The sequence below is a fragment of the Notothenia rossii genome, assembly GCF_949606895.1.
Source record: "Notothenia rossii genome assembly, chromosome: 10".
Taxonomy (NCBI): domain Eukaryota; kingdom Metazoa; phylum Chordata; class Actinopteri; order Perciformes; family Nototheniidae; genus Notothenia; species Notothenia rossii.
In genome coordinates, this window is record NC_136908.1 from 38272024 (window position 1) to 38294690 (window position 22667).

The window sequence follows — 22667 nt, forward strand, 5'->3', positions numbered from 1 at the left end:
ATCTCCAACAACCTCCACCATTAAACTCTCATATTCTGTACATTTCTTATACTATCTACATACATCTTATAAGAGTATAATTAATGTGTATAATATCAGTTAAAATAAGTGCTTCAACATAGTTAACATAGCAGGAAAGCAATATATTAGAAGTTACATTTTTTTCTTATTTAAAAGAAGACCTTAATCTAAAGTATTATTTAATGTTTAAATAAAGGTTAATTCGTTTTTCTGTTCTGCACCTCCTCATATTAATATCTTTGTGCATCCTGCACTAAACTGTTTTATTATAGAGATCACTTACAGTATCTTCTTGATTTTTTATATTCTATATTTCTATCATTGACCTTCTAATTTCCCCCTAAGTATGTACTCTTAATATTTTGTTCATCGAATATAACACATTAAAACAATACATGACATGTCACTTGTTAGACGCTTTTATCCAAAGCGACTTACTTACTCAATACTGTTGGCAATCCCCACAGGAGCAAATTGGGGTGAAGTGTCTCAGGGACACAACGACAAGCTGACTGCAGTGGGATTTGAACCTGTTTGGGGAGAGATCTACTGGTACGTTTTCAGCAACCAGCATCAAACTTTTACAGCTATACAGCAACTCAATTTTGGAACAGGTAAATTATGATTAAAATACAAGGCCTGCCTAAATGGATATAGCACTTAAATGGTGCAATTTATCAAATACATATTGAAGAATTAACCTATAGAGTGAAAGGGATTTGGGGCAGTGTAATCTAGCCTTTCAACCACTTTTATCTTGTAAAATTATCTTTAAAGTTGCTTGTGTCTGAACTCTGTGTTACTGTCTGCGGCTCACACTTGTTTTTAAAGAACACATGCTGCGCCGTTTCATCTAAAATTCACATCTGCTGTTTTTAGAGCAGCAAAATAGGCATCAACTAGCACAAGCAAATTCACGCTTACTATTTTTAGCTACACAAACAAGTAAAGGATATATACAAATATACTTTATTATTGGAACAGATCCAAAAGTGCAACAGAAAAAAACTCACTCATATGTTATTTTAGGGGTTTCAGTGAAAAGAACACAAAAATATGACACAGTTACAGAATTATAACATTGTGATAAACAAGTTGCATAAATTATAGTACAAAACTGTACACAGTCTTTGTCCATCCACTTTATAAATATTCAGAACATTTTAGTAACATCAATTATTTAGTCATGCCATTTGTCTTTACCATAATGTCAGAAAGAAGTGTAATGTTTTAAATAATGTAAATAATGTAATTGTAAATAATGTCAAATATGATTTAAACACTGAACTAGATTGTTCAGCAGTCAGTGTGGGATATCATATCAAAGTCCAACTGAAATCAAATGGCTTATTTCTTGTGTGTTACAGCATACATACAGTAACTTGTCTGCAAATCATTAGTCCTGTGTTCTCTACCTAAAACAAATCTGAAACCAAAACAAGACAAGGGGGGGAGTGTGTGGGAAAGAAACTCCCTATAGAGAACCGCAGTGACGCGTCGTAAAACCCGGAAGTAAACTTCTTCCGGTTCCTTTGTCAAAAACCAATGCAAATTCTCCATAGGATTTTGGAAAATAGCTCGAAATAAGGTCTGTGGTTGACACACATTTAAGAGAGGGATCACGTTTTGTTCAGCGGGATAATCTCCACATGTCAACCCTACTTTTATAATTTTTGAATCATAAATCTAGTCTCCAGAAGCAAAATGCTAACGTTATGCTATAAACGAACTACAAGCCAGTACAGCAGCAGGGTCGCACGACTTCAACGTCACGCCAACTTAAGATCGTTTCAACTGACTTGCACTGAAACTGCACTTTAAATATATTAACATTTTAAACTGTATACCCCGGTTATCTAGGCCCTTTTTGTTTTGTTTAATGTGTACCACGTTTATCTAGGCCCTTTTTGTTTTGTTTTATGTATACATGTCACACTGTGGGAAACAATATTTCGATATTTCTGGATGTATAACACATGTCGAATTTTTGACAATAAAGCTGAATTTGACTTTCGCGTGCTTGCATATTTTAACACAGCTTTTCATTTTAGCCACACTGATTTAACTAGAAGTCATGGCTGTGTCAATTACCAGTCTGATATCGTTTTACAAAGATGACAAGAAGAGTGTAGATAGAGGAGAGAACCACTACAAGTCAGGACACGTAACAGTGCAGCCTAGATGAAGGTGTGCTTACCGGTGTTCTCAGGGCTAGCATGAGGGACAAGGTTTATAGTGTCGGTGAGTAGTGATAGCAAGAGTACCGTTAACCTAGAGTTAATTTATTCCCATTAATTCCCATCAACAAATCAATTGTATGTGTCACATGAAATCTTTATTAGGCAAGGCAAGGCAAGTTTATTTATATAGCACTTTTCAACACAAGGCAATCCAAAGTGCTTTACAAAAAATGAAAGACATTAAGAAAATGGCATTTAAAATCAGTCATTAAAAAGAAAAGCTCATAAAATAAACATTAAAAGAAAAAATACATGGATAAAAGTTACAGTGCAGTCTAAGAATAGTTCAATTAAAAGCAGCGACAAAAAGAAAAGTCTTCAGCCTGGATTTAAAAGTAGTAAGAGTTGCAGCGGACCTGCAGGTTTCTGGGAGTTTGTTCCAGATATTTGGAGCATAATAACTGTACGCTGCTTTACCATGTTTAGTTCTGACTCTGGGGACAGAAAGCTGAACAGTCCCTGAAGACCTGAGATATCTGGATGGTTCATAATTTAGCAGGAGGTCAGAAATGCATTTTGGTCCTAAACCATTCAGTGCTTTATAAACAGCAGCAGTATTTTGAAATCTATTCTTTGACACACAGGAAGCCAGTGTAAAGACTTCAGAACAGGAGTGATGTGATCCTCTTTCTTAGTGTTAGTGAGGACTCGAGCAGCGGTGTTCTGAATCAGCTGCAGCTTTCTAATAGATTTTTTAGTGAGACCTGTGAAGACACCATTGCAGTAGTCCAGTCTACTGAAGATAAAAGCATGGACATGTTTTTCCAAATCCTGCTGTGAGATTAGTCTTTTAATCCTAGATATGTTCTTTAGGTGATAGTAAGCTGATTTAGTAACTGTTTTAATGTGACTGTTGAAACCAATAACTAATTTAACCCGCTGACAAGAGAGCCCACCTCCGAAGATCGTGACTGGCTGAGGGACAGACTCGGGGGCAGGTTCTCAGGAATTTCTTGGCTTCTCTCCCCCGAGCCAGAAGAGGAACACTGCAGCTTGGAAACACTTACTGTTCCTGAAATTATCAAATCTGTTGGGCATCAGGGACCTGAGGCAATTGTGGCAAGCATGGCATTGTCTGAGGAGCAACAGAGGGCAATTCAGGTGGCTACCACTGGTCAGCGAACCGACCCAAACTGGCATTTGTTCAGGAAAGGAAGGTTGACTGCCAGCAACTTTGGAGCTGTCCTGAGGTCAAAGCGTGTGACTGCTTCCCTTATTGCCAGGGTGCTAGGGCAACAACAGGCCCTTGATGGTGTTTTGTCTGTACAGTGGGGGTCTATGAATGAATGTGAGGGCGTCAGGGCATTCACCACTGCAACCCTGATGCAGGTCCATGAGTCAGGTTTGTGGCTCTCCCTATCAGGATTGTTGGGGGCATCTCCAGATGGTCTGGTAGGGTCTTCCGCTGTGCTGGAGGTAAAGTGTCCCTACAGAGCCAGGGAAATGACAATTAGTGAAGCATTGCAAATCAAGGGCTTCTGTGTCAGTAAGGAAGGAGAAACATTCAGCCTGCGTGAGGAACATCCTTACTGGCACCAAGTGCAAGGTCAGCTTCACCTCACTGCAAGAAAGAAGAAGAAATAAAAAAATTGTGAATTTTTTTTAATTTACATTTACTCGCCTTTGCAATGTTGTGGTTGTTAGAGTGTTAGGTTTCCTGTCAGCTCGTCTGTTGGGAAGATATAAAATATTAGTTTCATGGAAGTCACACCGTCACATATAAGAGCATTAAGACATACAGTACATGGGCTAAAACAAAACATCTAAAGATATAACCTTGCACTTCGATAAGTCTCTGGAACATTTTCATTATTTTGACGTTTTTATAGATGAAAATTGAACTAAAGAAATAAATGGCTAATCCATATTGAAAATAGGTGTCAGCTGCTACACTAATTATAATAGTTATATTTCTTAATTAATTAAGATAAGATATTACTGTATTGATCCCAATTTGTGAAATGTTTGTGTTGCAGCAGCATAACAAGAAAAACAAAATATAAGTTATTATATATACAAAAGTATGTGAGGGATGGAATATTACATTGAATATAAATGTAAAATGTACATGTGATTTTATGTCCAAGAGAAGCTATGGAGCAGAGAGTTCTCTGCCAGCCAGAGGTGATTTGTTATTAGTTCAATATGTCAAACTGATTTCCCTGACTACAATCTTTAGTTACATTGTGAAACGTTATGCTGCTTGTACTAATTAGACTTATCATATAAGCCACACAGGTTTTAATAGGATGTATTCATTATCTTTACTTATGTTGCGGTCTTTTCAGCAGTGCCATCTCTAAAACGGAGATACAGTCACTACCCATCATTTACATTTCACCGTGACATGGACAAAAATGTAACGTCAGCTTACCTCATGACACGAATCCAGACTCTCCTTTGGAAAACATCGGCCGGGAAACGATAGAACAAGCACGTTTCATGCGAAGACCTGTGGCTGCAACCCGGAGCAAAGCAACAAACCATTGCGTAGCTAACTAGTAGCGCTAGCTTTAGCTAACGTTAGCTAACGAAACGAACTGCCGAGTAAAATTGGAAAACACTGGTAATTAATTATTCTATAATTTGTAAAACTATGGTGTTAAAAACGACAATTTCAAAAATGCAGATTCTAATGGTCAGATATAGATATACAGATACTAAAGATAGGCAGGTACTTGCTTTCAAGCAGAACACAGGGGAAAACAAACTTAGCCGGAGTGTTTACGTGTTCGGCGTAATGACGTAAAACGGCCTCGACAATTTCTGTAGTCCTATTCAGCCACTCGGTAACCAACCATCGTTTTTCAGACACGTAAACTCTTCAAAAATCCCCAGTGGGGTCACTGCTGATGTATTTAATGTCGTAGAACAAAACGTGATTTATCTCTTAAATTTGTGTCAACCACAGACCTTATTTCGAGCTATTTTCCAAAATCCTATGGAAAAAATGCATTGCTTTTTGAGGAAGGAACCGGAAGTGCTAAAAATGCTAACTTACTTCCGGGTTTTACGACGCGTCACTGCGGTTCTCTATAGAGGGAACACTTTTACACATAATGTACATGCACAAAAAACATATATAACACACTACAGGAGAGGGAATACCCCAGAAAGCACAATAAGGCCTCTTTAAAGTATATGGATTACATTTGATTTCAATTGGACCTTAAACACATCCCAACAATGTGTGTATTGTAATACTTTCAGAAATATGTACTGCATATATTTCAGGTGAACATGTCGCACAGGTGTGTAGCTACATTCCTGCAGCTGCACTTTGAGTCTCATGGCTGCTGTTCAGCAACAGTCAATGTAAAATCTTGTTATCTCAGATAGTGCTGTTGGAGTCTATATATTAATCTTTTAAGACCACAGTAACCCTTCTTTTATCGGACGTAATTATCTCGAGATAACAAACAATGGTCATACTGTGCTGTCAAAACTGTCCAGGCATTTAAAATCTGTTAAGATGGTGAACAACTTTGGACTTGATCAAATACTTTTAAAGGCATTATCTCAAGTTTACAGACACAATCTAGAAAATCAAGCTCTTGGCTCTTGTTTCATATTCAAATATCTATTCCTGCAGACATGTCTGCCTGGTCTGTTCTTAGTAACAAAATCACATTTATCTTTAGGAATGTCAATTCATTTTGATATATTGAAACGGCAGAACAATGTCAGCTAAAAGGTCAATTTACCTAACGAGCTCAGCGATCTAGGTGTGAAACTGAGGTCACATGATAACAGCTGGTTGTGATGTTCGGAAATAGTAAACCCCAGTCCCTGTTCAAAGATGTTCTCTAGCATCAGGTTTGTCCAACTGTCCACAACCCCTTGCAAAATTGCATTTTTGAACAGATGTGGAAGGATTTTGCCAAAATCCAACAATGAAACTAGAAGGTGGAGCTTTGAGACTAGATGATTTTGTAGCAAATATTTATATTTGGTGTGAATGCTGTTTACATTCACACCAAATTTAATAATCTTTTTGACCAAAAGAGCCATTTTGCTCCTTTTTCCCCCAAATTTTTTTGTCTGGAGCCGCAAAACATATTTCATAGCTTGATAGCTAATAAAGTTGTATTTATTCTTATATCAGACAAAAACTACAGTTTTTTTGCATTTATTAGGCTATTTATTACATTATATAAAACTGTTAACCTCTTATAAGAAACAAAGAACTCCTATAAGGAGAATTAAAAATAATACACAGTCCTACTTTAAAATAAATTAAACACAGCACTTGGGGAGTCCTCTGCACATTTGAAGGAAAAAAAATATTATTAAAATGGGCCCACTTTGAAATAAATAAAACATAAAGCTGCACCCTAAAAATAGTTAAAGGTAGGGTAGGTAAGAATGGAGAAACCAGCTCGAGTGCGCTAGAATTTGAAAATACACAACCGGAAAAAATAGGCCTCTTCCTTCAGACTTCCTCATAGAGCCCCTCCTCCAACACACACGAACGCGCACATGACCAATGAGGGCACGAGATAAATGTGTGCACAGATGGAAGGCTGACAGGCAGGTAGGCCATCCAGTTATTTTAGCCGGGCCGGCTCAGATGACTGGTCGTGCTTTTTACAGCGCTACGGCTTCCAGAGATTAATTTTTGTATGTATTTATTGTCAAAGCATTTAATATATTCATTGCTATCGGGATGTTAAGAGCATTCCATGGAATATAACAAAAAGTGTTTTCTGAAATAAATTACATACCCCATTGAATTATGACTGAAGATTGTCAGCTGTCTTCCTCTCCGTGTTGTTCCTCGATACGTAAAGGCTGCAGTGCAGCACCTTTGACAACTTCTCTCTACATATCAAACATACCGGTAAACCAGCATCGTTTGCTGTGAAAGTATATAACTCTGTCCACACAGAATTAAATCCTGTGTTCCTCCGGTACTTTTCTTTGATTTATCCAGAGTTCGCTCATCGAGCCGGGGTTCAGGTTATTCACCCGGAGGAAAAGGCGCTCGGCCGCTCGCGCGGGACCGTAGCAGGATGTGACGCATATTTTAGTTGACCTAATTAAAACCGTTTTGTTTTTTATTTATGTGTCACAGTATCACCTCAAAATACAAGATACGAAACATTTTCAACCATGCAACAAAATATAAATAGTCCTACAAATACTTTTATTTTATTTCCTTCTTATTTTTGTCTAAGCTCAAAGGAGCCAGAGCAGAGGGCTTAAAGGGCCGCATGCGGCCCGTGGGACGCGGGTTGCCGACCCCTGAGCTAGACACTTCATTCCAACGTTCAAATGATCACAAGACCTTCAGCTATTCCAAATTGACTTTTCTTTTTGATATCTTTTAAACTTTTTGAGATAAGTTAGTTTGGAGCTTGGTAGAGAGGCCTTTTGAGATTTTAACATTGGAGTGGATGGAGCAGCTCGTTAAGTCTAGAGTGCTTTGATCTCAAAATGTGCAGCAGTGCAGCAGGGCCTGAAATTCTCCCCCAAAAATATTTTTAAACTTGCCATAATTCCCAAACCCTACACTCCTCAGACATATGTTTTCATGAAAAACGTAGGAAAACCTCTCCTAGGTTGGAAAATGAAAAATAAATAAGAAAAAATATTAAACAAAATGCCTCTTGAGGGCATGAAGAGAGAAAAAGTCCAGCTAGCTCCCGATTGATTCCCATGTTAAATTGTTCCGGATCTTTCTTCAGAGCAGGGAGAAGTACACTTTAGATAAACTACTCCCATCTCCATATTTTACACACAAAACCCAAAAAAACAAATTTCAGTTCATTGGGGTTCCCTGATGCTCACGGTCTGGTAAAGAGCCATAGTTTTTTAACAGGTGGCAAAATTGTCAGATATAATCCCCAATGCATTCTTATGGGACTCAGTGCTGCAGTTGGTTATCATGGTGTTGCTGGGCAGATTGGAGCCCCACACACACACACACACACACACACACACACACACACACACACACACACACACACGTGAGTGACATCATCTGATCAGAGCAGACACCATGGAAACCTTTGATCTCTGGGTATACACACACAGGTGTTTGTAAACATTCAATCACTACTACTTACATTTAATATATTTATTTAACTCCTTCAGCCTAATTTCAGCTGCAGGAACCATTCAAATATCAAACTATTCAGCCTTTTCAACACATGATGGGAAACTTTCAACTTTTCAAAATATGTTATACTTTTTAAAATATTCAGCTTTTTAAAGTCTTTTTTTAACATGGAAGTTATTGCAATGCATTTGAGCTGTAACAATTAACTCTCTCTCTCTGCCTCTGAGTGAGTGAGTGTGTGAGGAACGGTTGGAGGAGCGTGGTATGAGTGAGTTACTAACTTTTTCACACGTTTTTCTACTAACATATTTCTTGTTTTATTTTGTAAGTTGTGTGTATTGTGTATATGGTTTAAACGTTTGATTGTTGGTGTTTTCTCGTGGTTTGGGTGTGTGTGGTGTGTGTTTGTTTGTGTGTGTCTGTGTGTGACGCAGTTGCGGCATGGACTATGCCCGGCTGAGCCGCAAACATGCTTTTCAAATTTCTCCGATGACACCGTGCTCGGTGGAGGAGTGCAGCCTGGCTGTGGGGGCATTAGTGGGGCACAGTAGCATCAGATCTGCGGCTCGGATGAACGGCGGGGTGGTGATATTTGTGGACACGGAGGGGAAAGCGAACAAGGTGGTGGAGACCGGGATCGTTGTCAATGAAACTTTCATATCCGTGTCTCCACTAACCATCCCTGCTACAAGGGTAATGATCTCGAATATCCCGCCGTTCATACGGGATGACTTCCTGGTGAGAGAGCTGTCTAAGTACGGCAAGATAGTGTCTTCCATCAGGAAGCTGTCCTCGGGCTGCAGATCTCCACTGCTACAACATGTTGTGTGTCACAGGAGAAGTGTCCTCATGATTTTGAGTGAAAGAGACGAGGAACTTAATCTGGTGTTAAGTCTAAAGTTAGATGATTTTAATTATGTAATGTTTGTAAACTCGGGGCCTGTCAAGTGCTTCGGATGCGGGGAGGAGGGGCACTTGGCCAGAGCGTGTCCGGGAAAAAAAAAAAAAAACAGGGGGAGGAGGAAAAAAAAAAAACAGGGGGAGGAGGAAAAAAAAAAAAAACAGGAGGAAGGGGAAAAAAATAAAAACCAGGAGGAAGGAAAAATAAATAAAAAACAGGAGGAAGGGGAAAAAAATAAAAAAATACAAAAGACACTCCTGCTGAAACAGCACCGGAGGGAACCCCCACTGAGGGGCCCCCGAAGCAGGGTGAGGGTCCCTCAAAGCAAGCTGAGAGTCCCTCAAAGCAAGATGAGAGTCCCTCAAAGCAAGATGAGGGTCCCTCAAAGCCCCGAACGAAGGCTGAGGGTCCCTCAAAGCCTCCAAAGAAGGCTGAGGGTTCAGAGCTCCCTAAGCAGGATAGGGAAAACTCTGGGGAAAAAAAGACTAATGGGAAAAGGAAAGAAAAAAGTGACCTGTGGTTGATGTGGGGAAAAAGGTAGTCCCGAAAGAAACAGTGGAGATGACAGAATTCTCTGCATCCGCTGCAAGCGAGGAGAACAGTGAAGTTCAAGGTTGTAAAAATAAAAGGAAAAACAGAGAGAAAGAGAATGGCTCTCAGGCCAAGAAAGTGGGTCCAGGCGAGGGAGAACCTTTATCGTTGGCTAGGCTGGACAGGTTTTATTGTTTTAAGCACCATTTGAATGTTTTTAAAAAGTGTGCTACATTGCCTGTTGGTTTCTCTGACCACTCCCTTGTATTGTGTGATGTTTTTATTGCCAACATAAAAAGCAAATCTGCGTATTGGCATTTTAACACTGCTCTGCTTTTAGATACACATTTTAGAGAGGTTTTTATTTATTTTTGGAAAGGTTTTAGAGAAAGGAGGGGGGATTTTAACTCATTGAAGCAGTGGTGGGATTGTGGGAAAGCCGACATCAAGCAGCTTTGTCTTCAGTACACTCTCAATGTTTCTCGTGACATCACCAAGTCTATGAGAGATCTGGAGATGGAAATAGTGGAACTGCAGAGCTTTGCAGAGTCCACAGGAAATCCAGGTTGTATTGAAGAACTCAAATCTAAAAAAAGCCATTTTGGCAGACCTGCTGGGTTCTAGAGCACAGGGTGCGCTGGTCCGGTCCCGATTCCAGAGCGCTTCCATGATGGATTCACCCACCAAATACTTCTTCAGTCTGGAGAAGAAGAACGGGCAGGGCAGGCTGATCCACGCTCTGAGGTCAGCAGGAGGACAGCAGCTGACAGGGAACAGCCAGATCCGGCAGAGAGCAGTGGACTTCTACTGCGACCTCTTCACCAGTGAGTACACAGAAGACGATGGCGGTTTTAATCTGTTCTGCAGGGGCCTACCAACGGTCTCTGACGAGACGAACAAAGAGCTGGACGGGCCGCTGACTGAGGAGGAACTGTGTGCAGCACTCAAGAGCATGCAGGGGGGGAAGGCCCCTGGAATAGATGGCCTCCCCCCAGAGTTCTACAAGACATTTTGGGACTTTTTAAAAGAGGATTTAATGGACCTTTTTAATGAAAGTTTTAATGACTCTTTCCTCCCTCTGAGCTGCAGAAGAGCTGTTTTAACCCTCCTTCCAAAAAAAGGCGACTTACAGGAAATAAAGAACTGGAGGCCCGTCTCTCTGCTGTGCACCGACTACAAGCTGCTGTCCAGGGCCCTGTCCTCCAGGCTGAGGAAGGTGATGGACCAGGTGGTAGACCGGTCCCAGACCTACTGTGTGCCCGGCAGGTCAATTGTTGACAATGTGTCACTAATTTGAGATATTTTGGAAGTCTCTGGTTCATTGGGTTTCGACACTGGTCTGGTTTCATTGGACCAGGAAAAGGCTTTCGACCGGGTTGAGCACCGTTACCTGTGGAAAGTGCTGGAGAGGTTCGGCCTCAGCCCTGGCTTCATCGCCAAGATAAAGGTGATGTATGTGCACATTGAGAGTGTGCTTAAGATAAATGGCGGTTTGTCCAGACCCTTTAATGTGACCAGGGGGATAAGACAAGGCTGCTCGATGTCAGGTATGATGTACACACTGGCAATAGAACCCATGCTACACAATATCCGCTCTTTTAATGAGGGCCTGGTTTTAATACACGTTTTATTTTAGCGGCCTATGCAGACGACATCATTGTTTTTATAAAAAATCAACAGGATGTTTTAAAGCTAGGGCAGGTAGTGGATACTTTCCAAAAGATCTCCTCTGCAAAGGTCAACTGGGCTAAGAGTGAGGCCCTAGCAGTGGGGGAGTGGACTGGTGGCCTCCCTCAACTCCCAGGTGGATTGACATGGAAGAGGGGTGGTCTAAAGTATTTGGGAGTCCATCTTGGAGATGAGGTCACACTGGGAAAAAACTGGGAAGGAGTTTTAGAAAAGGTGGAGGGGAAACTAAACAAGTGGCGCTGGCTGCTTCCCCACATGTCCTACAGAGGCAGGGTGCTGGTCATCAACAACCTGATAGCATCCAGCCTCTGGCATAAGCTCAAGTGTGTTGACCCCCCTGCTGGTCTTTAAAAAAAGATGCAAGGCAGTATTTTAAATTTCTTTTGGGATAAGTTGCATTGGGTTCCTCAGTGCACGCTGTACCTGCCAAAGGAAGAAGGGGGGCAAGGGTTGGTGCACCTGGAGAGTCAAGCAGCTGCTTTTAAACTACAGTTTTTACAAAGATACCTGACAGGAAACGATGATGTCGTCTGGAGGCCGGTAGCCAGCACCATTTTAAGGGGGGTAGCAGGCCTGGGTTTGGATGCGTCATTGTTTTTAACAAACTGTGATTTTACTCGTGTGTCTGTTTTGCCTCCGTTTTACAAAGGACTTTTTAAAGTATGGACACTTTTTTTAAATGGGCCAGAGTGGGTCCCACAGCATCTCTGTTCTGGCTCCTGGAAGAGCCTCTGGTGTGGGGGGCCCGGCTGGACGTCCAGGACGGCAGCAGACCTGCACTCATTGAGAGGCTTCAGTCCGTTGGGGTCGTGAAGCTGAGGAACATCGTGGATGCTGCAGGTCCTGGACTCCACAACACAGAGGCCGTGGCCTCTCTGCTTGGCCTGAAGTCGGCCCGCCACACCAGAACCATCCTGAACGAGTGGATTCAAAGGCTATCTGATGACGAGATGGAGATGCTGCGGGAGTATTCCAACAGGAAGGAAACCCCAGACGAAGGGGACCCTTTTCCGGACATTGGGATTTTAGCAGACCAGGATGGACCAGAACCCAGGAATCATGCAGACTTCCAAATGCAAAATGGGAAAGGTTTTTATAGACTCTGCACTCTGGCCCTGAACAAACAGAAACTAAGCGAGAGGAGGGACACGGTGTGGAAACAGAGGCTTAACGTCCCGGGGGGTTGTGAACCAGTGTGGAGGCTCTTCTACAAACCTCCACTGAACAAGAGGTCAGGAGACCTGCAGTGGAGGATCCTCCACGGGGCCCTGGGCATTAACGCCTTTGTGGCGAAGATAAACCCCACCGTGTCCTCCAAGTGTCCGTTCTGCACTCACAGAGAGACAATCACTCACTGCTACCTGGACTGTCACAGACTGAAACCTCTTTTTAATGTTTTAAAAACGGTGTTTTTAGACTGTGGGGAGGTTTTTACAGAGACTGCTTACAAGAAACGGAATGCAGGGAAGTGGGAACTGTTGAATTTTATTGTGGGGCAGGCAAAAATGTCGATCTACAAAAGCAGAAAAAACAAAATAAACAGTACAGCCGGTCAGCAACTCACTCACATGTTTTTATCTTTGGTAAAGGCACGAGTGAGTGTAGATTTTAGATTTCACTGTCTGATGAGAAGTATGGAAGAGTTTTTAACCCGGTGGTGTTTCACTACAGCTGTGTGCTCTGTGCTGGGGGAGGAGTTCGCTTTTAACTCTGTCTTTGTGTAACCAAAACAAAACAAGGGAATTTTCTCTCAATGTAAATAAGTAATTTAATTGTTTGTTGAAAATGTAAATAAAAGTGTTTTTAAAAAAAATCAAAAAAAGTTTTTTCTCTCTCAATTCAATGGGGCTTTATTGGCATGAAAGTTAAATTAAACAATGTTGCCAAAGCATCACAATGCAAAATAATTAACAACATTAACATACATTTCAAATGTTTACATATTATTGATGATATATATATATATATACAGTGGTGTGTGTGTGTGTGTGTGTGTGTGTGTGTGTGTGTGTGTGTCAGTCATTCACTCACTCACTGTCCCTCAGGTTGTGGCATGTGTATACATATTGGGCAGCAAGGTGTGCCTTGTCTCCTTCTCCTAGGAGTACTCTCAGTCTTGAGAGGTCATCAACCTCCTTGAAACCTGGGATTACAGAGTTCAGCTTGTTCCAGTAAATGCTCCTTACTTCGTTGAATGTTTGGCACTTCAGGAGGAAGTGCATCTCTGTCTCAGTCTCACCTGTCGTACAGTGACCACATATTCTGTTCTCTTTTGGTTACCAGGATCTTTTGGGTCTTCCTGTTTCGATTGCCAGTTTGTGGTCACTGAGCCTGTACTTGGTTAGGATCTGTCTCTGCTTTCTATTTCTGACAGTAGAGAGATACTCTGCCAGCTCATACTCTCTGTTTAGAGCCAGGTAACATTCTAATCTACTTTGGCTTTTAGTTTCTTCTTCCCAATGTTGTAAATAGTTGTCTTTACATTGTGTTATAATGCGTTTGACTGTGATTGGTGTTTGGAGAGCAGTGTTGTTGAGAGACTGGTTAGAGTGGCTCTGAGAGGGGGAAGCTAGCCTCAGCACCAGCTGACATAGGGGACTCTTCTCTGGGGTTAGCTCTTGGCTTTGGAGGGCTTTGGAGTGGAGGGTGTTTCGGGGGCTGGACCTAAGGTGGTTAAAGAATGTCAGTGTTCTCTTTTGAGTGTTGATGATCAGTGGGTATCTGCCTAATTCTGCTCTACATGCATTTGTTGGTGTTTTTCTCTGAACACGTAAGATGTATCTGCAGAATTCTGCATGTAAAGACTCTGTTGGATGTTTGTCCCAGCGGGTATAGCTCTGGTGACTGAGTGGACCCCATACTTCACTACCGTACAGCGCAATGGGCTGGATCACACTATCAAAGATTTTGAGCCAGATTTTAATTGGAATTTGGACATTATAAAATGTTCTCTTAATTGCATTTAGAGCTCTTCTGGCTTTTTCTTTGAGTGCATTCACTGCCATGTTGAAACTTCCTGATGCTGTTATGGTTAAACCGAGGTAGGTGTAACTCATACTATGTTCGATGATATGATTATTTATGGTAAACTGGTATTTGTTCTCCTGACATCTTGGGCATTTTTGGAAAACCATGACATTAGTTTTCTTCATATTGACTGCCAGGGCCCAGTTCTTACAGTACTGGTCTACTATGTCCAGCTGTTGTTGTAGTCCTTGTTCAGTAGGAGACAGCAGAACAAGGTCATCAGCATAAAGCAGACACTTCACCTCTCTCTCTAGGAGGGAGAGGCCGGGAGCAGCACAGTGATCCAACTGAACAGCAAGTTCATTTATTAAATAAAGTGGGACTTAAATTGCAACCCTGACGAACACCTCTTCTCTGGGTGAAGAATTCAGTTTGTTTGTCTCCAATTTTAACAGCACACTTATTCCCTAAATACATTGATTTAACCAGATCGTACATTTTGCCCCCTATACCACAATGTAGAAGTCTATAATAGAGCCCTTCGTGCCAAATAGAGTCGAAAGCTTTTTTGAAATCAATGAAACAAGTGAATATCTTACCATGTTTTGTTTGGTGTACATGTTTGTTAACTAAAGTGTGAAGGGTATATACATGGTCGGTGGTGCGGTGTTTTGGAAGGAAGCCAATTAGATTTTGACTCAAGATGGATTGTTGGTTAAGGAAATCTTGTATTCTTTTATTTAGAATACTACAGAATAATTTCCCCAGACAGCTGCTGACACAGATGCCACGGTAGTTATTAGGGTCTGATTTGTCTCCACTCTTATGAATGGGGGAAATGAGCCCTTTGCACCAGATGTCAGGAAAACATCCTGACTGCAATATGATATTGAACAGCTTTAACACTGTACCCTGCATCTCTGGGGTGCTGCATCTGAGCATTTCGTTTTTAATGTTGTCTGGGCCACAAGCTTTCCTTGGCCGGAGAGATTGTGTCTGTGTGGTCAATTCTTCCCAAGTCATTGGGAAATCAAGGGGGTTTTGGTTGTCTTTAATAGTTTCTTTTAATGTTTGGAGTTTGTCTTTTGTAATATATTGATTTGAATTCATTAGATTTATTGGTATTTCTTTGTACAAACTTTCAAAATGTTCTCTCCAGATGTCACCGTTTTGGATGGGTAATGCTTGTGGTTGTTTTGTGTTGAAGTTGCTCCACAGATCCCAGAATTGATTTTGATCAATGGCTTTCTCAATATCCTCAAGTTTCATGTGGGTATCATTTTGTTTTTTGTTCCTTATTGTACATTTATATTTGTTTAAAACGTCATTGTATCTAATGCGTAAGGCTGGGTTGTTTGGTTGCCGATGTTTTTCATTTGCTATTTTTCTCAGGTCTTTTCTGATGGTCTTGCATTCCTGGTCAAACCATTTGTCAGCGTTTTGCCTTTTAACAGGCTTCCGCTTTTGTTTTACAAGGTCAGCTTTAATAGCCGCCTTGTGAAATATCATATTGATATAATCAATGGCCATGTTTACACCATCTTTGGAAGGAACATATTGACTTTGGTCAAATAGTGACATGTCATTCATCAGATCAGGTGAGTTCAAGGCCATGGTGAATTTGTCTCCACTGTCTGGGGCCCATCTGTAAGTAGGATTTAATGTATACAGCTTACTGGGTTCCCTTGTTGTGTCACTCATTGGACCTGAGACTTTAAAGAACACATTGATTTGGTTGTGGTCTGAAAAGGGGGATTGCTGTCTGACAGTGAATGCACTGATAGTGGAGGGGTCCATGTCAGTGATTGCATAGTCTACTACACTAGACCCTAGAGCTGAGGAGTATGTGAATCTCCCTAAAGAGTCCCCTCTGAACCTCCCGTTCACCATGCACAGGCCTAAGGCCCGACAGAGATGCACTATCTCTTTGCCATTCTGATTGATTTCAGAGTCAAGGCTGTTCCGATGGCTGACGGTTGGTGTGGTAAACAGGGGGGGCTCACCAAATACATGGTGGCTGCCCTGTGGGTCTATGACATCACGTTCAATTCCTGTTCGTCCGTTCAGATCTCCAGTTAGAAGCACATTTCCCTGGGCCTGAAAATAGGCTATTTCTGAATGGAGAGTTTCAAAAATGTCTTCTTCAAAATAAGGAGAATCTACTGGGGGTATATAAATAGCACACACGTATAGATTCCTGTCAGTTATGCCCAGGGTTTGATCTAACCTTAGCCAAATGTGTGATTTACCTTGTTTTACTACTGAGATCTGATGGCAAAGATCTCCTTTATACCACACCAAGATCCCCCCCGATGTTCTGCCCTTGCGTATGTTTTTTGATTTTATAGAGGGCACCATTACTTCATTATAACCTGGAGGACAGTGAGTGAGCAGATCATTTTTACACCATGTTTCTGTTAATATAATTAGATCAACATCTTTGATAGATTCTAAGAACTCTGGATTCTCACTCTTAACCTCAAAGGTTGAGGAGTGGAGTCCCTGAATATTCCAACAGTTTATATGAAAAGAACGCATCTTTTTTTCAAAAACAAACAATCAAAATGAACCTGTATAGTGAGACAAATATATAAAAAAAATAAACAACTATTTTCACTAATATTGCTATTGTACTGATTACTACGATAACATATAAATGTAATGTCTTAGCTGGACAGAAGTCGGGTACACAGGGTGTGCAGCATCATCCTGATGTCTCCCAGTTCAGAGGTAGCAGGGGGAGGGAGGGTGGCAGCAGGCTGGGCTACAACTGCAGCATAGCTCCGCTGCTGTAGGCGGGGAGGGACACAAGGAGCAGCTGTTGCTGCATATCTCTGCTGCTGATGTTGTGCAGGTGTTGAACTGGGTGAAAGTAGCCTCCTCTGGGTGTGTTGGGGGCGTGGGGAGTGGGAGGTCCAGGCTGAGCTGTTGTGTCTCCTCACAGCAGGGGTGGTGATCCTGGGGTGGTGATGGGGAGGAAGCGGTGTGGGAGGGTCTATAAGGCCTCTAGAGGAGGGGGTGGGAGGACTGCGTCCCAGGGCTGCATCTTTGAGGGTCTTTGCAAATATCCCCACCCTCTCTCTGTGTAGGTGGAGTCCATCATAGAGGTCCCAGGGGCCAATGGTTGAGTGGAGGGCCAGGTGAACATTTGGTAAGGTGGCACATCCTTTTCTGATCTCCATATTAATGTCATGGATGACGTGAGGAGGGGTGTCTGTCCTTGGCAGCAGGGTGGAGACCACAATGCGGGTGTCGGGGAATTCCTTACTGGCCTGCTCCGCCATTTCCCTCACTGCCTCAGCAGTGTCCCTACGGAGGGTGTGCAGGTCATTTGTTCCCGTGTCGATCACCAGGTACTGAGGGCTCCTGAGGGTCTCCTTTTTCAACAGCTTCATGGCCTGGCCTGTGGTGCTGCAGTGTTTAGACAGCACCTTTTTATCAGGAAAAAGCTTTCTTGGGTCCAGGAACTTCCCGTTTGAGTCAGCCAGCAGGACCACTTGTGGGTCTTGTTCTTCCTGCTGAGTAGAGGGAGCCTGGGATGGGCAGAGCTGGCTGTGGGCAGCTGGCTGTGTGGGTGTATCAGGAGGGGCCAGGGTGTTGTTGGGCTGGGTGCTGAGCAGAGAGGGTGGGCCAGGGACACTGGCAGGAAGAGTCTGTGTCTCTCAACTCGTCATTGTGAGGACTGATGAGAGTTTCTCTGTCAGGTGCTGGACCTGCCTGGTGAAGCTCTTCTCTCTACACTCAGCATCCTCCCTCACCTTGGCTAACTGAACACGGAGCACACTGTTCTCCTGTTTGAGTGCCTCTACACTTCCTCTGAGGTCAGATGCCAAAGCCTCGTTGTTGCTCTTGAGCTGCTGGAGGTCCTCTTTAAGCTGCTGCAGAGTGTTGTCTGGGGGACCAGACTGCCTGGCCTGGGTCCGCTCTTTGAATTCTGCAAAGTCCAGCTCCAGCAGGGCCATACCCTCCTTCAGCCGATTGTTGGAGCTGGCCGGTGTGGGAGGGGCTGAGATGGACAAGGTGTTGGGGTTCTCTATTGGGCTCTCATCACCTTCGCTGTCAGAGGGGACATCAGAGGGGACATCAGAGGGGACATTGATCCTCTTTGTGTCCACCTCAGCTTTCAACAGGGGAAATGCCTCTTGGAATGACTCCAGGTTGGCTTCATTCTCTTGGACCATGACCTTTCCTTTGGTGTAGTATGTGCTGGTGAGCAGAGGGTCATCTTTGTCAAGGTGTTCATCTTTACAGATTTTTAATCTGCCTCCTGAGCCGATGCCCTCTCTGGATACGTATGCATAATTCCTGCCACTGGCGGCACATATCAGACCCGGGCCGGGGATGGGGCCATATGACCGGGCCCTTTAAACCCAATAAAGCTTGACAAAAATATCGGGAGTCCGGGGTGGTAATCTGACGCTCGTGCGTAAAAAGTCACTCAATCAGTAAGATTACAATTTAAAACAATGTTTGAAAGAGAAGTAACTAAAGAAAAGGTGTAATATTTAAGATTTCGTTTCTGCAAAGGGTATAGAAACGAAATATATATCAGAGATAATAATGATATAACATGACATAAAGTCCAACAAACCACAAGGACAACGAAAACATAGCCTAATAAAATGACTACATTTCTGACACACCATTCACCATGGACAGCCAGCCGCCACCATGAAAGCACAGCAGTGTAAAATTGGCATGGCGGCCCATACATTCACTTACAAGTAGGCTACTGTACAAATTCAATTTGAAGTGTACTAACCACTACTTGAAGGGCACTCGGCGAGCCTTGCGCTCCGCGAACTCGTCCACAATCCGCTGTATGTCCAATTTCTTGGCTCGGTCACTTTCGATGGACAGCAAAGCCAGTCAACTCAGTCTCTCCTGTCCCATCGTGCTCCTCAAATAGTTTTTGATGAGTTTTAATTTGGAGAAAGAGCGCTCGGCGGTTGCCACGGTGACAGGAAGAGTCAGAAATAAGATGAAGGCTGTGCAAACCTCACTGAATTTAGATGTTACTGCTGGGTTGTAAACAATGAGCATTTTTACCAGATCCGCGACAGATTTTAGTTTTTGTATTTGGTCCCTGAAACAGGTCCTGAAAGAAAGCAGCTGGCCAGGGAACCTGGCGGCGATGTCCCGACTGTAGTGCTCTCTAAGCCGCTGGGCAGCTTGGTGTAAATCCTCCTCCTTTGCTTGTAGTAGTGTGTTGGGGTGAATTGCCTCAAACATGTTCACAGTTGCATTTAAGCTGGTGAATCTTTGGGACAGTTGCTGGATGATTATATCGAGACATGCATTGAAAACGGTCACCCGAAAGTTGCTCTCTGCGTCAGTGAGGCGGCTGTCTTCAGAAAGTTCATCAAAGTGTCTCTTAACTTTCCTGGCCCTGGTTGTTTCAAACTGTGTTTGACTTCCCCATTTAGTAGCCAGGGCAAGAGTGGCGGACTTCGCCTCATCAAATTGTCCCCTATACTCCACCAAAACACTGATGGCATTTTACAGTAGAGTAGATGCTTTGAGAATATCCGCGTCTTCTGCTTGCAGTTAAAGTGAAGCACAATTTATGCTTTCCAAAATCTTGGTCTGCATGTGGACCAAAAATAGAAAGCTAAATTTGCTTATGGCATTCTTGAGTGCACTTGCTTCATTGCGCTCATCCTTTTTGTCACTGGTAAGGGATATTTTGACGAGGGCTTTTATAATGTCTCCATATCTGTGCCTTAACGCAACAAGCGCATCATGGCAAGATGACCAGCGAGTGGGACATAAGTGTTTTAATGTGATAGTTCTGCTCTCTGGCGTCATTAACTCACGCATTCACAATGCCCATCGTTTGATATATGTGACCAAACAAGTTGTAGAGCGTCTCTACAGTGTCATAGAACTGCTTCACTCCAGGGACATTTTTAACAGAGTCGTTGAGAGCTAGGTTTCTTGCTTGCACGCCACTCATATTAGCCGCCCCATCATAGCCCTGTCCGCGACATTTAGACAGATCTAATCCGTTTTTCTCTATAGAACCAAGGATTTTGTTTTCAAGCTCTGAAGCTGATGAACCTTCAGTCACTTCAAAACCCAAAAAGACTTCATTGATCTGTATATCTGTTGCAATATCCATGTCGTTCTTAACAACAGTTATGTAGCGGTAAACCTGACTCAACTGGTCTATCTTTGACACATCTTGCGTTGTGTCCATGATGACGGAATAAAATGGGGCTTCGTTTATTTCATCAATGATGTCAGCTTTCACACGTTGAGATAATATGTAAATAATCTCATCTTGAATCTGGTGACTGAGGTATTTCACTGACCCTTCTGGTCGGTTGATTAGCTCTTTCAAAACAGGGTCGTAGCGAGCCAATAATTATATTATTGACAAAAAGTTGCCAGCTTTTCCCTGACCTAGAACCTCTCGATGGCCCCTGAATGCCAAGTTGCTTGAAGCTAGAGTGAGAGTTACATTAACAATGCGCTCCACGACCTGTCTCCAAAATTAGGCGGCATTACGCACATTCCTCTCCATGTCAGCGTCTATTGTGCCGTTGGTTTTCCACTGCTCATATACTACGCATGCACCAAGGTGTATTTGAGTGGATTCATGCCTCTCAATTTTAGTAGAAATATGTTTCCAGTCTTTTATTCCGTTTACCCATGCATTGTTGTAGAACGGTGCCTTTCGGTTGGCAAAAAGCCAGCAAGGCTCACAGTAGCAGCAGTCCAATTTTGGGGAATAGCACATCCAGCTACGTGGAAATTTCATCCCAACTTTAGTGGTGGAAGTGTAATGGCTTTCTGAAAAGCAACGGTTATCCTTGTCTTTGGGAAATGGACCTTTGGGTTTGCATGGGCCCATTTTAAGGATATATCTTTTGATATTGGCGTCCTCAATGTTTTCAAAATAGTTTGCCCGATCAATCGGAAAACGCTCCAGAGGATAATTGCAGGACACATCATGATCCGTGGTCTGAGTTTCACCCGTAGGAGTAGCTTTTGGAGGAGACCTTTTGCTGCTTTCATTCCCAGTGTCCGGTACTCCTTCACCTTGCGGCGCAGCAGGTAAGGAGCCGGAGGGGGAGGGTTGCGGCTGGTCAAGCGTCAGGCCTGGCTCTCCTCTCGACGAGCAGCTAGCAGCTGCTGAGTCGTCCCTATTATTATTATTATTATTATTATTATTATTATCATTATCATCACTACAGCCGAGAGACAGAAAAGGAAATAAGCTAGGCGGCCGAGCTACACGAAGTAACAACAATCATGATATCAACATTTACCACAAACTCACATTTTCTTGCTGACAGACGTGTGTGTGTCCGTGATTGTAGCCTACCTGTAAATCTGGCTAACCCTCACTAACGTTGTTGGCGGGCTGGGGCTCGGGGATGAAACACGGCTGGCAGTGGCAAAAACTTCAGGTTCATCTCCCGCAGGAGGAGGAGTAGGGCGAAAAAAATATCCATCTAGCTTGGACAATTTGGCTTTTCCTTGGTCCTTTTTATCTTTTTCTTTGCGTTTTGTAGCTCCACTTTTGTGTTTATAACTGCTCATGCTTAGGTAGTGCTCTGTTGAATGACAAGTGATTGATGATGACGTTGACGTTCATTTACGTATGATGTTGATGGACGGCTGTTGATGACGATTTTACCCAAAATACATTTGGAGACAATAGAAGGGATTCACTTGCAATTTTTCATGTTTTAATGTTAAATGTGAGTGTGAAAATAGCAGCACAAGTTCAACTCATATTATAGGCTACAATGCTTTATACCTAATATGACCACGAACGTCAGTGCACTCAGTGGCGCGAGGCAGCAGGGCCCGCCGGCGAATATCTCGGGGGCGGAGCCTGCTACCTCGGCGACGGGCCCCCATTGGGTCCCGACCGTTCCGGGCCCGGGGAGCCCTGCCCCTACAGCCCCCCCTGAAGCTCCGCCCCTGATTCCTGCACAGAGTATCTTTCCAGATGTAGATGGAATCAGTGAAGAATATGAGGTTGTTCTTCTTCCTTCCTCCTTTTTGTTGGGCATAGTCAGTGAAGAGGACCTCTGGGTTTCCACACAGTGTCTTCTCCTTGTGTTTGTCCTTCGCATTTACACTCTTGCATTTAGCAGAATATTCAATCTCTCTTCCCTCTGCTCTGAGAGCTGAGAAGTTCTTTTTTGCCTGCTGGACAGTTTCCATGGCGACCACTTGTTTCGTTCCAAAGAGAGGCTAGGCTAATTAATTAGCTTACAAATACTTTTCTTTTCCTTTCTTT